The sequence below is a fragment of the Peromyscus maniculatus genome, chromosome X (assembly GCF_049852395.1).
Source record: "Peromyscus maniculatus bairdii isolate BWxNUB_F1_BW_parent chromosome X, HU_Pman_BW_mat_3.1, whole genome shotgun sequence".
NCBI classification, from domain to species: domain Eukaryota; kingdom Metazoa; phylum Chordata; class Mammalia; order Rodentia; family Cricetidae; genus Peromyscus; species Peromyscus maniculatus.
The window spans coordinates 47,992,645-48,011,143 of record NC_134875.1 but is presented as its reverse complement, the minus strand read 5'-3'; the positions used below and the strand labels follow the sequence as shown (position 1 = coordinate 48,011,143).

Here is an 18,499-nt window from a genome sequence, read left to right as displayed (position 1 = left end):
GTGTATGCACATATGTGGAATCCAGAAGTTGATGATCATCCTCTATCATTCTCCACATTATTTTTTTGAGACAAGCTCTCACTAAAACTGGAGTTCACTGATTTGGCAAGACCATCTGACCAGCCTCGGGAATCCTCCTGTCTCCACCTCTCCGGCACTAGTATTACAAGTCTACACCACAACCAGCTTTTGACATAGGTGCTGGGGATCTGAACTTTTTCCTTATGCTTGTGCTGCAAGTCTTTTACTGACTGCATCATTTCCTCAGCCTTAAGGATTTGTTTTGATTGACATCAGCATACATTGTGTGCACTTGGTATATGCAAGATACTATGTCATTAACTTTTCATCCATGAAGTCTACAGAATAGGAGCAAGCAATGTTAAGTTCTAATTCACATGGAACCTGTGACAATGTGGTCATTTGAACATTGAAGCCCCTCTGTATACCATCTATATAACTGTTGGCCTTGCCATATCATTTTGGGACTGTTAACTTCCTACTTGGCTTTCTATTTTCCCGGAGGTATTTATTACACTAACGTACTACACTATTTAAAGCAGTAAACAGATGAGTAAACCTTATGTGTCCAGATCTTTTCTTTAGGGAAATTAAAAATCAAAGGTTATTTGAAGTCTCTCTGCTTGCTTTGTTTTGGTACTCCCTGCTTTGAGACAAGTATCAATGGTAGCATAGGTTAGCCTTGCATTTTTCATCTTCTGCTTCAGCCTCCCAAGTCCTGGGATTACAGGCATGTAGTACCACCAATAGCTTACATGTTCCCATTTTTTAAAAGCAGATTTTTTTTTGTAGAGGACTCTGACATCTGGATATTGGTGGAAAAGTCATTTCACCTTCCCATGTCTATTAAATATCTGAAAATATTTTCCGCACTATACCAAAGAAAATCTGTCTACAATTCAGGAATGATCCAATGGATCATAAAATTACAATCATAGATGTATGTGTCCTAAACTTATGAAACACTAAAGCTATGAGTGGTCTTGCAATTTGTAGTCTCCTAAAGAGAAAGTATAGCATCAGACAGGTTCGGAGCCTTCTCCATTGTCACACCCATAGTTTATTTATTTATTTATTTATTTATTTTGGTTTTTCGAAACAGGGTTTCTCTGTGTAGCTTTGCGCCTTTCCTGGGACTTACTTTGTAGCCCAGGCTGGCCTCGAACTCAGAGATCCACCTGGCTCTGCCTCCCAAGTGCTGGGATTAAAGGCGTGTGCCACCACTGCCCAGCGTCACACCCATAGTTTGTAGCAGAATTGGATATTGAACCCAGGTTTCCAGCATCCTAGTGCTCTTTTACATTCACTGTACTGTCTGCTAGGTGGTCTCCTTTATACTGAAGGTTGAAATAGTTTCCATGTGTAGAAGACAACATTCAGTTTCCAGTCCCCTCCACACAGACTGTAACGGAGTTATCACTGTTCAGCTGGTAAGCTCCAGGCACTTCTCACCAGAGTAGATGAGTTTACCTTCCTTCCCCTTCTTCACTGAGGAGATTGCCTCTTGGCATTTGTATTGCCTTTGCTCCAATAAATGAATCAAGACAAAATCTTTATAGTAAGGTTATTAGCATTGTTTGCACCAGCAGCATCTTTCTGTGGAATTATTGTGGTCTAGTATAAAGACTGCAGGGTGTAATGTCCCCGGAGCTAGTCTCACTTCTCAGATATGTGACTTTAGACAACTTAGTCAATCTGCCTGGCTCTCTATTCTTTAACTATCAACGTGAGAAAAATTGGACCTGTTTTTCTTATTTCTCAGGTCTGCTTGAGGTGAGATAATATGTATGAGAGTGCCTTGAAAAAAACAACATTTGTGCAACTATGACATTATGACTAAATCAACACAATAATTACTGAGAATCTACTATTTACATGAAAATTGTTGACTTGGACATTCCAACGAGCACAGGACTCAGCTGCTTTCTTCAGCTGTATTCTATCTAGCTGAATGGAAAGAAAGCCAGCAGTACAAAGCTGGGGGTGATTGTAGTTCATTGGAACTGAAGAGAGAGAGAGAGAGAGAGAGAGAGAGAGAGAGAGAGAGAGAGAGAGAGAGAGAGAAGCCAGTGGGAGGAGAGGAGGGTGATATCAGGGCAGAAAGGCCAAAGATGGATTCCTGGAGAAAACTGCATTTCAACTATACTTTGGAATGCAATTGGCAGGGGAATCGGGGAAGCAAGCAAGCGAGAAGTATATTCTGAGGTCTGAAATCCTCAAATGTTCTGGAGGCCTACTCTCCAAGATGTGAAAAGTTCAAGTAGTACTAAGAGGCTATTCACAGCTTTTCCAGCTTCGCTGGCCTACTGAGCAGAAAGAGAATCAAAGCATGTGTCTCATTAAACCAAGGCAAATGCTAAGTGGGGCTGTGAGTAGCTGAGTACATTACAGGTAGTTTAGGATTGAAAAATAGTCATATAATAATAGTATATGTCTTGGGGTTATTTCAAGATTTAAATGAGATGGTGTGTGAAAATTAGCATAGCTCCTGATGCATGATTAAGACTAGCAACACTAGCTTTATTTTCATCATCATCATCATCATCATCATCATCATCATCATCATCATCAGGTTTTTCATCTTACATTGATGATAAAGGTTAATAACATACACATTGAAATTTGTCTGACATTATGTGACCATGGCCAGGACTTGATACCTCCTTTCTTTTCAGTTTTCTGGTCTTTAAGATAGGAACTTTAGTAGTTCCAACTTCAAAGGACTACTATAGGGACTAAATATCTTAGTCAAGTAGAGTGTTTATCACAATGCTAGTATATTGTTATCACTCAGTTGATATTAGCTACTATAATTATTATCATCAGTTAATCAGTAATGTGATATAGTTGCATGACAAATCAAGGAAATGGAGAAAAATACACAAAAGCATCTCTAATCTTCTTACACAGTATTAAACTTCTTGTTATCAGTTTGGAAGCCAGCTGTAAAATTGAAATTCCTTTTTTTATTCAACTAAATTTTTATGTTTTTACTAGCACATGATTGTTGTTGAGATAATCAGATCAGAAAAAGTATGGATTTGGGAGGCAGTCCTTCAGATATTTACTGAGCACTTCCTATGGGTTTGCCAGTATGATAGAAGCTGAGTATGAACGTCCCCCCGCCCCCACACACACATCAGACATGAGGACTACATGTCCCCAGGTAAATAACTTACAGTCCAAAAGAGAGAAGAAACCAAAATAAACCATCAAAACCAATATTGCATCATATTAAATATGTGAAGTGATTGGAATTGTCAGCATGTATGTATAAAGAAAACTGCACAATATAGATTTCAAATGGGTGGTCAGAGAAAGTCTCACTGAGTAGGTGATCTGAGGTGAGCCTTGAAGGAGGTGATAGAGTGAACCACGTAGGCACCTCAAGGGAAAATGTTATAAGCAGAAAGAACAGCAAGGACTCTGTCCCCAAGTCAGACGTGTGCTTGTCATTTCAGAGAGTACCTAGAAGTTTGTGTTGCAGAAGTGAATTTAACACTCTGTGGACTGCAGAGTATGGGTTCATTGTACAGTAGGGGGCACACAGAAAGGAATCATATCACAGTGACTTGGGAAAAGAAATGTAGTCCCTTGTGGCTGAAAGAGACCTCATTAGGACAATTCTTCCCCGGTATCAGTTCATGCAGCTAGGATTTGAAATCCTCTCGCCTTATCAGCCGGCCCAGCTTCCAGCAAGACTTTCTCAAGGTCAGAAAAGCTTTCTGACTGGCTTATTGTGCAATCTGCCTTTTTGCCGCCACCGGGTGGCAGTGGTCTTTTCGCCCAAGTCACCCAAGAAAAGGGGGTATCAAATGAAAGCAGTAGAGATTTGAAGGCAAGTGAGTGCACTGTATATAACCATCCTGCTTCACAGTCTCTAAGTCTCTTCCAAACCTTTTTCTGCTATGGGCTGTGTTTTTGTTTTTTCCTCAATCTTCTGTCTCTTCTTGGGAGGTGTTACATTTTTTTTCAGTGACCCTCTAAAAATGTGCTGTTTAGAATTGAACAAGACATACTAGAGAGGAATGTTAGGCTGTAGGACAACAAGCATGTTTCAGACCTAGAAATAGTACTTTAGTTAATACATCCTAAAATGGTACTCTGGCACTTTACCAGCTAAATATGCTACCTTCATTGAACTGTTGACTCAAATTATGCTTGTGGGTCCAGTCAAACCATAAACCTTTCTTGGTTGCTTGGTCAGTTTGTATGTGAGCTGCTTTTGAGACACTGTCCTTTCTCCCGGTGTCATAAAATGGATTTTTAAGGTTTTTGTTGAGTAATTTTTCTTTATCTTATTTAAATTTCACCTTTTTTAATTTTAGCCTGGTATCTCAGCCCATCTTAGTTCACTCTGAATCTCAATTTTGTTCTTCAACGTATCTGATACTCTGCCAGCTTTGAGTCATCTTCAGACGTGGTAAGTACATTTTATATATCATTTAAATTATTAATGAAGTTGGAAAAGCCCCGTGGTCCTTCTCTGGAGACCTTTCTACTGGTTGCCACCTATGCTGTGGGTAAAATTCTTTAATAAATTGCCACTCCATTGAGCTATATTATAGTTTGGTTAAGACATTGTTGTTTTATTTCAGTTCATTCATGGGAAAGTCATAGGAGAAAATTCGCAAATGCATTATTGAATCCAACATATGACAGTGTTATAAAAGACAAGATGGATAAGGAAAATCTAAGAAGGAGGTTTTGCTTGTTTGTCTTGTACAATGGAAATATGAGTATTATTTTTCTAATTACAAAGACATTATGGGTTTGTTATAAAGGTCAATAGTGTACACTGAAAGTAAAAGTCCATATATCATTCTGGCACCCAACTAGATATATTCGGCTAGTTTGATGAATATATAAAGAGCTCTAGGATCACCCCCCCCACACACACACACACACTTAACACATTTTGGAAACATCTTTTCTTGTCAGAACACACAGTTTTACTTTATTTCCAAAATACAGTGTTATTGTTTGCAGTTGTTTCATACTTTGTCTCACCAACCTGATACTGATAGGTATTTAGATCATGGCACATACGATTACACATACTATTGTGAGATGAACTTTCTTTGTTGGCTTGATGAGCAGTGCTGGGATTCTTTATCCTCTTGTCTTTTTTTAAAGTATTTTGTCAGTATCCTAAATGCCCCCCAAAGAAAAAAAAAGATTGAAAAGCTATCAGTTTACTGGCTTATCATGAGCCAACTTACTATTCATCAAGGTTTGAATTGGACAGTGTATTCTTTGTTGTAACTTGGAGTGGGGCTATGAATCTTTTTGATATTTTTGTTCTTTCATTGAGAATTGTTTACAATGTATTTTGAACAAATTTACTCCTCCCACAATTTCTCCCAGATCCACCCCTACCTCCCTATCTACCCAACTTCATGTTCTCTCTTTGTCTCTTTCTCATTTAAAAATCCCATCAAGTCCAATTTGTATTGGCCAACTACTCTGGGATGTCTTCCTCTGGAGTGTCATCAATATACTAGAGGATATACTATTAGAGAAAACTGACTCTCCTTCTCTCCCAGAAGCCATCAAATGGCAATAGCTCTGTGGCTATGGGTGGGACTTCTTGACTGCTTCCCCTCCTTCATGTTGGGATTTTGTTTGACTTGAGCTTATGGAGGTCTTGTGCATGCTGCCGTAAATATTGTGATTTCATATGTGCATCCACCATGTTGTGTGCAGAAAACACTCTTCTTGAAGTAATCTACCACCTCTGCCTCTTACAATCATTCTGGCCCCTCTTCTACTAACTGACCCTGAGCTTTGAGAGTAAAGTTTACTACAGATGTCCCACTTAGGGCTGAGCACTCCTAAGTCTCTTATTCTGTACACATTGACCAGTTGTGGCTGTCTATGTTCATCACCATCTGCTGTAAGAAGAAGCTTTTCTGATTAGTGTTGAGAGATGGAGACTTTAAAAAGTCAAGTACTTCATGATGAAGAGCTGAGTGACAATTTTGATAGGAGGCTGCAGGTCCTAACTGACACAAGTGATTGGCAGAACTACCTTGCCAATGAACCATTATTCCCCATTATACACCCTCTACTCCAACCAAGTGGGGCCATTTTCTAGCCCTCTCATGATGCTCTTCCTTCTTATCTCCTTGTTTGTAGTCTGCCATGGCCTGTTCACTGTAAACATGTATCTTCTGAGCAATACAGGAGCCACCTGCTGTGAATTCTTGTAACTCTAAGATCTAAGATCTAAGATGTTTGACTATCTGAACTGCGACTGCCTAGTTCTGTGACTTGAGATAAATCATTTATCCTGTCTGGCCATAGTTATCCTCATCTGTAGAATGAACATTTACCTAAGTTATGTATTTCAAAACACCTTGCTTAATAACTGGCTGATACTAAGCACTAAGTGAATGTTAGTCACTATTATTGTCATCATTATCATGGGATGTCATATTCCCTACACCATTGAGTTATGGTAGAGACTAAATGGGAATATGTGCAAAACACGTGACAGTGGTCAGCATAAGGTGAGTGTCAAGCAAAAGATAACAGTTACTGATTTTTGTTTATATCTCCCTTTGGATACTTGTTCTCTCTTCAGTGAATTCTATGTGTGTTCATGTCTTAATATCCCAGAAACTAGAAAAGAGTAAGTACTGCAATTTAGTGGAGTTCTTTAAAATTTATACAAGGAAATGCTATTACTTAAAACAAGAATCTCCTTCAGATTAGATCATTTGTTAGGTATATAGCTCCTTTTCTACTACTTGATCAACTAGGAAGGCCTGGGCAAATCAGAGCATGCAGAATCCAACCTTGGAATTGACTGGTCACAGAATTAGCTACATTCCGAAATGTTGAAATTTTCCGGAACCACTGGCCATCTATGTGAGTTTCCTGAGTGGAGTGGATTTGTATGCCACTCAGACTTCTGCCATCTAGACAGCATGGAGCATCTTTAGCCATTAACCCAGCTCAGGCTCTTAGACTACCAAAGTAGCCTCCTGGGTTCTTTCTGTGTTTACTGGTGCCTTTATGCAATACAGTAGATCAGATCACATCATCCTCAAAAATCTCACAGCTCTCATCTCATGAAGTATATCTTTTAAGTTTGCATGGTTTACTGAGTCCAGCATAATGTAGTTCCTGAGTACCTTTCTAATCTCATCTTGCCCCACTCCTTCTTCCTGCTTTGTAGCACATACAATTCTGAGAACACACCAAACTCAATTGTACTCCAATGCTTTCACTCTTTTGACCCTCTGCCAGGAACTGAACTCTCCTCCTGGCCCCCTGTGTTTTATTATTTCCTCCAAGTTTCTATATAAATGATACCATCTCAGAAGAAGATTAAATCTTCCCTGTGTATTTTATTTTCAGTAGCTTCTCATGTTTCCAGTTAGTTTCAAACTCATTGGTTCTCAGCTTTGCTTCTCATTGAGAATCACTTAGAGAACATCGAAAATAAAACAATGACCAGACCCCTTCTAGACCAAGTAAGGCAGGATTTTGGAGGTTGAATTCTAGGCATCTGTATTTGCAAATACTTCCTACTGTGATTTGAACAGCTAGCCAAGGTTGATGGCCTCCATTCTGGTCAATCAGTCTGTTTCTTTGCTGCTTAGTGCTTACATCAAACTACAATTAATTTGTTTATTTCATCCACTTAATCCGTAAATATTTATTGAGTCCATACTGCTTGCCAAGTATTACTGAAAACACAGGGATTAAAATAGTGAACACAGCGAATACAATTCCTAAACTTTATAAAACATCAATTCCAATAAGGAAGGCAAATGATAAGCAAGAACAGTCAGACATTTAGTATTGCATATGTGATGTTACTGACTGGATCAGAAAGACATACTATGGAATATGTATGCAATGTCATATACTAAATGTTTGTGTCTTTCCACAAATTCATAGGTTGAAATCCAAATCCAAAATGTGATGGAATTTAGAGATGGGATTTGGAGGAAATAATTATGCTTAGATGAGGCCATGAGAATGGGGCGTTGGTCTGATGGGATTAGTGCTCTTCCAAAACCTGCTGACACTCGAGAGGTTTCTCCATCCCATTCCCCTGATAATGGAAAGGGTAAATATGTGAGCCATGAAGTCATTAGTGATGTTTATAGACCAAGAGAAAAGATTTCAAAATGAACTCTAATTTGTCTGCATCTTGATCTTGGATTTTATGCCCTTGAAAACTCTGATAAATATACTTATATTTAAGATGTCTAGTCTATGGTATTTTGCTATGCCATCTTGAATTGACTAAAGCATATTGTATGTTAAATTATAAATTCTGAGAATAAAAATAAAAGAGAAAAACAGAGACTAGATAATATTGTTGGAGAGATAAAAGTTTAGAGCCAGTGGCCTAGGCAGGAGAATCTTGAGAAAAGACCTGAAGGAAATGAGAAATCTACATTGGCATCTATCTAGACGTAGAACATTTAAAGATTGTGTATAGGTCCTGATGTTGGATCATACCTGATGTAACTGAGGGAATAGCACAGGACTAGTATAAATATATTTGAGAACAAGGATAGGCATAGTTGGAGATAAATTCAAAGAATGGAAGTGATGCTGAGATAATTGGAGCTTTGAAGGTTGCTTTAACACCTTTGGCTTTTACTAAGAGATGATATCGTCCAACAGAAAATAGCTATCTTAGTTATGTTTCTGATGTTGTGATTAAATATTGTGGGCATAAAAATCTTGTGGAGGAAAGGGTTTATTTAATCTTACCCCTTGTAGTCCATCATACAAGGGACACTGGGGCAGGAACTCAAGGCAGGAACCTAGAGGTAGGAACTGAAGCAGTGGTTGTGGAAGAGTGCAGCTTACTAGCTTGCTCAGCCTGCTTTCTTATACCATCCAGGACCACCTGCCAGGGGTAGCACTGCCCTCATTGACTTGGCTCCTAATGAGCGTGGCCTACCTATAGTCATCATTATTCAATAAAATGTCCCAAATGTTTGCCCATGGAGCCAATCATGAGGAGACATCTTCTAAATTGAGGTTTCCTCTTCCTAAATGATTCTAGCTTGTGTCAAGTTGACATAACACTAGCTAGCACAGTAGCTTAATTTGATGTGGATTTGAATTGGCTCACTCTGTCTTCTGTGTTGAGAATATACAGAACAAAGGAGGATGGAACCATCTGGAAAGCTACTGTAGATAAGAGATGATTGTACATTAGAGTAGATTGGTACTGATGTTACATTAGAAGTTGCTGTGGCCTGTGTGGCTTGGGTCCTGGAACCCTGGCTAGGGGGTGGCACGGGAATGAAGAAAGGATAGACACACAGACAGTGAAGCTGGGATCAGGGAGGCTTCTGCTACCACTACTTCAGCAACTCGGAACCTCAACATGTTTATTTGGAGACCACAGGGTCGGGGAGTTAGCTGTCTTAGTAGGACACCTCTGTAGTTGGTCTCTGTAGGCTAGGGATCTAGGCTGTAAACATCCTAGAGAAAGAAGCTGCAGTTGCTAGTCTTTATGAACACCGATCAATCATTCATAAAACCCTCATCCTTGGATCCCTGGGAAGAGCTTTGCCCAGCCCTCTTGAGCCTGGCCCATATGGGTAATGGCTGTGCCCATTGGGTCTGAGATCTTGGGGTCCTTGACAGGCCATGCCCATGTCAAAATATACATTTACTTAGGACTTCACTTACTCATAGCTTCCTCCATTCCCCAAATAAATGACATGAAAGTCAACGATAAATGATTAAATTGAATATATTATGAGAGATATAGTACCCAGAATTTTGTAACAAGACTACATTAAGCATGAGACAAAGTATACAGCCCAAGAAAGAAAATGAGAAGAACCAAGAGAAGAAGGAAGAAAACTAGTAGAGAAGAAGGTGATTCAAGGAAGAGAGAGTAGACAATAAGTGAACTAACAACACTGAAGATACCACAGTTTTGACAAGGACTAAGAATTAAGCATTGTAATTTGTAACATGGGGGTCTCTGGTAAACTTGTTCTGAACAGTGATTGCAGTGAGGTCAAGGGAAAAGGAAGGAAATAATTTGGAGACAATGATGTACGTACATATGTTTTTGGTTACTTTTCTATAACCAAACACCTGGAAAGAACCCATTTAAAGGAACAGGGGTTTATGGTGGCCTACCATTTGAGGGTATGCTACAGTTCATCATGTTAGAGAAGGAGCCAGAGGTTGCTGGTGACTTTGCATCTTAAATCAAGAAGCAGAGAGTGAATGCAAATTTGGGGTAGTCTACAAAACTTCCAGGCCTAACTCAGTGACCCATTTTCCAGCAAGGCTCCATCTCCTAAAGGTCTGGCAACCTTATAAAACAGTTCTACCAGCTGGTGCTCAATACACATGAGCCTGTGGGTGACATTTCTTATTCAAACCACAGCATCTACCTCTGGACCCCATAAGGTTTTGGCCATCCCACGAAACAAAATACATTCATTCCAAGTTTAAAATTCCCCACAGTCTTTATCAAGCCCAACATTGTCTGAGAGTCAAGGCAGTTTCTTTGCTGAGAGTCCCTATAAATCAAATTATATTTCTGATATATAATACCACAGAGTAAACATTTCCATTCCAAAGCTGGAGTAATATGTGCATAATCCATTGAACACGGACGGAGAAGTCTCACTGGTCTACCTACGGCCTTCACCCCTACTGACTGCTGTTTATGGTTCTGAAAGGTACTCTGCACATGTCAAAGGAGAAAGTTAAACATCAACCCAGTTACAAACCCTGCAATCTACAATAGTGACCTTTCTTGCAAGATATGCTGGTGCAAGAATGGCACAAAATTTATGCAATAACTAGCTGATCAAACCACTAGCTGATTGGAATTAAGGCCCAATCCATGAGATGGAGTCCATCCCTGACACTGCCTTGGTAGCTAAGAGCCTGAAACTAGATAGGCTGTGGATCTAGGAGAAAAGAAAATGCTACTGTTCTCAAAAAAGAACACAGTAATACAATGACTTATAATGACATTCTGCTATACTCATAGATCAATATATTGCTCAGATATCATCAGAGAAATTTCCTTCTTCAGTAGATAGGAACAAATGCAGAGACCCACAGCTGAACAATGTGCAGAGCATGAGAGACCTTGGAATACTCAATCCTAAATGGAATGTCTCCATCAAAATCTCTCTCCTTGGGGCTCAGGGGCCTTTGTGGAAGAGAAGGCAGAAAGGTTGTAAAAGCCAGTGGAAATGGAAGACACCATGGAAATAAGGCCTTTTAACCACAGTGGGGCTGATGCACATATGAATTCACAGATACTGTGGCAGCATGAACAGGACTTGCACAGATCTAGGCCACATAGGGTTCCAGTACTGAGAAGGGAAGTAGACACAAGCCCCAATTCCTAACCCAGAAGGTATGTCCAACTGACCACCATTTGCAAAGGAGGAATTACTTTTCTCCAACAGAGTCTCACTGAGTATACAAACCACACTTAAGGGCAGGCCCCATGCCCAGCAGTAGATAGCCAATGTAAAATAAACTCTTAGAGGTTTTTTGTCTTATAATGCTTTGTCTAGGCTATTTTTTTCTTATAGTTATTTCTCTTATGTACTGTCTCTTCCAATTTTGTTTTTATGGTTTTCCTGTGCATGCAAATATGTGTGTCTCAGTGTCTATATGTGTTTCTTGTGCTTTCTCTTTGGCTCTTTTTTTCTATTTGTTTACTTGTTTCTTTTGTCCTATTCTGGTTTGTTTTTATTTTATCCTTTCTTTCATTATCATTTTTAGATGCCTGTTTGTATTCTAAGGAGAGAGAGAGAGAGAAAGAGTGTGGATTTTGATGTGTGGGGAAGTGTGTGTGCGGGATCTGGGAGGAGTTGGGGGCAGGGAAACCATAGTCAGAATATATTGTATGAAAAAAAATTTCAATTTTACAAAAAAAGGAGCAAGGAGGACATAATAAGAAAAGGTCAATCAAAAGCAAGACTGAAGTCTAACAGGGCCAATACCAAATTCAACAGCCCCATGTCCTGCATATTGTGCTCATGATGGAATCATCTTGTTTCCAAAGGTCTTAGGTAGTCCTGCCCTTCTAGATCTATTTCCTGCAGCATACACACTCTCCATCTTGAAGTCATTCCACTCCATGCATGCAACTTTCTTTGATGGAATTCCCATGGTCCTGGTAACCAATGTCATGGAGTCTGGGTTACAACTTAGGTATCCTTTTCAAAGCTTCCTGCAAGGGCCTGGAGAGATGACTCAGCAGTTAAGAGTACTTGTTGCTCTTCCATAGGACCAGGATTCTATCCCTAGCCCCCACACAGTGGTTCACCACTATCTGTAACTCTAGTTGTGGGAGATCTGATGTCCTTTTCTGACGTTTTTGGACACAAAGCATGCATGTGGTGCACATATACATACATGCAGGAGAAATATACATGAAATAAAATGAGTAAGTCTAACAAAAAAAATGTTTCATGCAATGGCCTTTCAGAGGCCCCTTGAAAGGTTTCCAACTCTGCCACATGTTGCTTGACCAAGCTCTTTGGAACTGTGGAACAAGACTCCACAATCCAACCAATCTTGCGTTTTTTTAATGTCTGAAAAATTAGTAACACATGGATGATGCTGTCAAGTTATGCTGCCAGAATAGGATATAGTTTGGTACCCTTGGACCACAGCTATATATGGCAGTCTCTGCATGTATTGATGGCTGAATCTGTAAAATCATTTTTGGCAGTTGTTTTTGAACAAAGAAATCTTCTATCACTTTTTAGTTCAGGCAGTATCCTTTGAAATAAACTCACTTTCACAATTTGAAGGTATGATGCTCAGGATCTTTCTCATTGCCCCAGTGCAGAATAAGAGATTTTTCTTTTATGGGACTAACATCTTCAACTATTACAACCTTTTATTCAGTTTTAAACTTTCTCCTGCTCTTTCCCTTCCCTGAATCCGTATTGTTTTGTGTCCTTTTACTCCACTTGCTATTCTAGTTCACTGCAGAACAGTAAATCTATGGCAGCCTGAAGGCTATCCTGACTTGAGATATCTTCCACAAATGACATCATTTTGTCATTGGCATCAAGTTCATTATTTAAAAAAAATATTCAATTTACATACCATCCACAGATCCCCCTCTCATCCCTCCTCCCGCTCCCTCTGACCGCTGTCCTCGCTACCCCTCATCCCCTCCTCCAAGTGGGTAAGTTCTCTCATGGGGAGACAGTTAAGCCTGGTACAATCAGTTAAGGCAGAACCAAGGCCCACCCCGATTTATCAGGAGTAAGCTAGGTTTCTTATCATAGGTAATAGCATCCAGAAAGCCGGCTCATGCACCAGGGATAGATCCTGATCCCACTGCCCCTCAAACAGACCCAGCTACATAACAGTCTCCCATATGCAGAGGGTCTAGTCCAGTCCCATGAAGGATCCACAGCTGTTGGCTGTGGTCTAAAGTTTGTGAGTTCCTTTGAGATTGATTCAGTTGTCTTTGTAAATTTCCACATCATGATCTTGAACCCATTGCTCATATAATCCCTCTTCCCTCTCTTCGGCTGGGCTCCTGGAGCTCAGCCTGGTGCTTGGCTATGGATCTCTGCATCTGCTTCCATCAGTTACTGAATGAAGGCTCTATGATGACAGTTAAGGTATTCACTGCTCTGATTACCAGGGTAGGCCAGTTAAGGCATTCTCACCACTATTGCTAGTAGTCTAATCTGGGATCATCCTTGTGGATTCCTGGGAATTTCCCCAGCGCCAGGTTTCTCCCTTACCCCATAGTGTCTCCCTCTATCAAGATATCTCTTTCATTGCTCTCCCACTCTGTCCCTCCCTCCAGCTCAACCATCCTGTTCCCTCATGTTCTCATCCCCCATCCCCTCCCCACTATTGCCCCTGATCCCCAGTTTACTCATTAAGGTCTCCTCAGTTTCCCCCTCCCAAGGTGATTAGTACATCCTTCTTAGGGTTCTCTTTGTTTCGTAGCTTCTCTGGAGCTGTGGGTTGTACTCTGATTATCCTTTGCTTTACATCTAGTATCTTCTTATGAATGAGTACATACCATGTTTGTCCTTCTGAGTCTGGGTTACCTCACTCAGGATATTTTCTACTTCCATCCATTTGTCTGCAAATTTCATGATGTCCTTGTTTTTTACAGTTGAGTAATACTCCATTGTGTATATGTACCCCATTTTCTTTATCCATTCTTCAGCTGAGGGGCATTTATGTTGTTTCCAGTTTCTAGCTAATAGGAATAATGCTGCTATGAACATCGTTGAGAAAGTGTCCTTGTGGTATGCTTGAGCACCCCTTGGGTATATGCCTAAGAGTGGTATCATTGGGTCTTGAGGTAGATTGATTCCCAGTTTTCTGAGAAACCACCATACTGATTTCCAAAGTGGCTGTATAAGTTTGCACTCCCAGGGACAGTGGAAGAGTGTTCCCCTTGTTCCATATCCTCTCCAACATAAGCTGTCTTCAGTGTTTTTGATCTTAGCCATTCTGACAGGTGTAAGATAATATTGCAGAGTCCTTTTGATTTGCATTTTCATGATGACTAAGGATGTTGAGCAATTCCTTAAATGTCTTTCAACCATTTGGGATTCTTCTGTTGAGAATTCTGTTTAAATCTGTAACCCATTTTTTAATTGGATTGTTGGGTATTTTGCTGTCTAATTTCTTGAGTTCTTTATATATTTTGGAGATCAGCCCCCTGTCAGATGTGGGGTTGGCAAAGATCTTTTCCCATTCTGTAGGCTATAGTTTTGTCTTATTTACTGTGTTCTTTGCCTTACAGAAGCTTCTCATTTTCAGGAGGTTCCATTTATTAATTGTTGCTCTCAGTGTCTTTGCTACTGGTGTTATATTTAGGAAGTAGTCTCATGAGTCAATCTTGCTAGGCTACTTCCTTCTTTCTCCTTTATCAGCTTCAGTGTAGCTGGATTTGTGTTGAGGTCTTTGATCCACTTGGATTTGAGTTTTGTGCATCGTGATATGTATGGATCTGTTTACAATCGTCTACATGTTGACATCCAGTTATGCCAGCACCATTTGTTGAAGATGTTTTTTTCCATTGTACAGTTTTTGCTTCTTTGTTAAATATCAGGTGTTCATAGGTGTGTGGATTAATGTCAGGATCTTCAATTAGATTCCATTGGTCCACATGTCGGTTTTTCTGCCAATACCAAGTGTTTTTATACTATAGCTCTATAGTAGAGATTGAAGTCAGGTATGGTAATGCCTCCAGATGTTGCTTTATGGTAAAAGATTGTTTTAGTTAACCTAGGTTTTCTGTTTTTCCATATGAAGTTGAGTATTGTTCTTTCCAGGTCTGTGAAGAATTGTGTTGGGATTTTGATGAGGATTGCATTGAATCTGTAGATTGCTTTTGGTAAGATTGCCATTTTTAGCATGTTGGTTCTACCTATCTATGAGCATGGGAGATCTTTTCATTTTCTGATATCTTCTTCAATTTCTTTCTTCAAGGACTCAAAGTTCTGGTCATACAGGTCTTTCACTTGTTTGGTTAGAATTATCACAAGGTATTTTATATTATTTGTGGCTATTGGAAAGGATGATGTTTCTCCAATTTCTTTTTCGGCCCGGTTAGCATTTGTGTAGGAGAGCTACTGATTTTTTTGAGTTAATCTTGTATCTTACCACATTACTTAAGGTGTTTATCAGCAGTAGGAATTCCGTGGTAGAATTTTTGGGGTCGCTTATGTATACTATTATATCATCTGCAAATAGCAAAAGTTTGACTTCTTCCTTTCCAGTTTGTATCACCTTGATCTCCTTTTGTTGTCTTATTGCTCTAGTTAGAACTTCAAGTATTATATTGAATAGATATGGGGAGAGTAGACAGCCTTGTTTTGTTTTTGATTTTAGTGGAATCGCTTTGAGTTTCTCTCCTTGTAATCTGATGTTGGCTGTCTGCTTGCTGTAAATTGCCTTTATTATGTTTAGGTATGTTTCTTGTATTCCTGATCTCTCCAGGACCCTTTATCACGAAGGGGTGTTGGATTTTGTCAAAGGTTTTTTTCAGCATCTAATGAGATGACCATGTGGTTTTTTTCTTTTGGTTTGTTTATATGATGTATTACATTGACACATTTTCATAATTGAACCATCCCTGCATCTCTGAGATGAAGCCTACTTGATCATGATGGATGATTTTTTGATGTGTTCTTGGACTGGGTTTGCTAGTATTTTATTGAGTATTTATGCATCAATGTTAGTGAGGGAGATTGGTCTGTAATTCTCTTTCTTTGTTGCATGTTTGTGTGGTTTGGGAATCAGGGTAACTGTAGCCTCATAGAAAGAGTTTGGCAATGTTCCTTCTGTTTCTATTGTGTGGAACAATTTGAGGAGTATTAGTATTAGCTCTTCTTTGGAATTTTCGTAGATTTCTGCACTGAAACCATCTGAACCTGGGCATTTTTTAGTTGGGAGACTTTTAATGACTGCTTCTATTTCCATAGGTGTTATAGGTTTATTTAAATTGTTTATCTGGTCTTGATTTAATTTGGGTATATGGTAGCTTTCCAGAAAGGTGTTCATTGCTTTTAGATTTTCCAATTTTGTGGAGTACAGGTTTTTTGCAGTATGACCTGATGATTCTCTGAATTTCCTCATTGTCAGTTGCTATGTCTTCCTTTTCATTTCTGATTTTGTTAATTTGTATATTCTCTCTCTGCCTTTTAGTTAGTTTGGGTAGGTTTTGTCTATCTTGTTGATTTCTCAAAGAACCAACTCTTAGTTTCATTGATTCTTCGTACGGTTCTCTTTGTTTCCATTTTATTGATTTCAGCCCTCCATTTGATTATTTCCTGGCATCTACTCCTCCTGGGTGAGTTTGCCTCCTTTTCTTCTAGAGCTTTCAGGTGTGCTGTTAACTTGTTAGTGTGAGATTTCTCCAACCTCTTTATGTAAGCATTTAGTGTTATGATTTTTCCTCTTAGTACTGATTTCATACTGTCCCAAAGTTTGGGTATGTTGTACATTCATTTTCATTGAATTCTTTGAAGTCTTTAATTTCTTTATTTCTTCCTTGACCCAGTGGTTATTCAGTTGAGCGTAGTTCAGTTTCCATGAGTTTGTAGGCTTTCTGTAATTTGTGTTGTTGTGGAATTCTAACATTAAGGCATGGTGGTCCAATAAAATACAGGAGGTTATTCCAATTTTTTTTGTATTGTTGAAATTTTCTTTGTGACCAAGTATGTGGTCAGTTTTAGAGAAGGTTCCATGGGGTGCTGAGAAGGAGGTATATTCTCCTTGTGTTTGGTGGAATGGTCTGTGGATGTCTATTAAATCCATTTTAGTCATAATGTCTGTTAGTTCCCTTATTTCTCTGTTAAGTTTCTGTCTTGCAGACCTGTCAATTATTGGTAAGAGTGGGGAGCTGAAGTCTTCCACTATTAGTGTATGGGTTTTCATGTGCTGCTATTTAAGCTTTAGTAATTTTTCTTTTACATATGTGGGTGCCCTTGTATTTGGGGCATAATTGTTCAAAACTGAGACTTCATCTTGATGGATTTTTCCTGTGATGAATATGTAATATCTTTCTATATCACTTTTGATTAATTTTAGTTCAAAGTCTATTTTTTTTTTTAGATATTAGGATAGCTACACCAGTTTGCTTCTTAAATCCATTTGACTAGAAAGCATTTTCCCAGTTACTCTGAGGTAGTGTCTGTCTTTGAAGTTGAGGTGTTTTTCTGGTATGCAGCAGAAATATGGATTCTGTTTTCCTATCCATTCTATTAACCTGTGTCTAGGCAAATCGAGTCCATCAATATTAAGGTCTATTAATGACCAGTGATTATTAATTCCTGTTATTTTTTGGTGGTAATGTTGTGTGTTTGCCTTCTTTGGGATTTGTTGGTATGGGATTATCTATTGCCTGTGTTTTCATGGGTGCATCTAATTTCCTTGGGTTGTATTTTTCCTTCTAGTGCTTTCTGTTGGCCTGGATTTGTGAATTGGTCTTGTTTAAATCTGTTTTTATCATGGAATATTTTGTTTACTTCGTCTATGGCGATTGAGAGTTTTGCTGGGTATAATAGTCTGGGCTGGCATCCATGGTCTCTCAGTGTCTGTATAAGTCTGTCCAGGACCTTCAGAGTTCCATTGAGAAGTCAGGTGTCTGTGTGACATCTGTCCCAGACCTTCTGGCTTCCAGAGTCTCTATTGAGAAATCAGTGCAAGTGGTTGTGCCTCTGGGCCTAAAGCCTAGAGGCTGAAGTGATCAGCTAGGAGAACAAAGAATCATCTCTTGTCAAATTGGAGCTGTCAGAGTCTGTGTCTCAGGGAGCAGCTGTGATCTCAGAGAATGGGTGAGTTTGGGGGATGGATTGGGGATTGTAGGTTATAGGGACTCATAGGCGGTGGTCAGGCCTGCAACTGAGGCTGCAATGAATGTGGTATGTGGGCACTGATTGTGCTCCTGGGCCTAAAGCCTCAAGTTCCTTTATTTAAATTTCATTGTCCTTTTTTTTTTTTATTTTAAGGA

The 18,499-nt window shown here is 39.4% G+C and overlaps 1 protein-coding gene across 3 annotated transcripts in view; it reads left to right on the top strand.

Annotated features, from left to right (window-relative positions):
* Nucleotides 1-18,499, top strand: part of Pak3 (p21 (RAC1) activated kinase 3) — a 271,931-nt gene that overhangs the window by 46,324 nt on the left and 207,108 nt on the right. For all 3 annotated transcript variants that reach the window (XM_076562616.1, XM_006970288.4, XM_015991944.3), the window contains exon 2: nt 4,350-4,444. The gene's annotated coding sequence lies outside the window, so the exon portion shown is untranslated. The remainder of the gene's footprint in view (nt 1-4,349; nt 4,445-18,499) is intronic.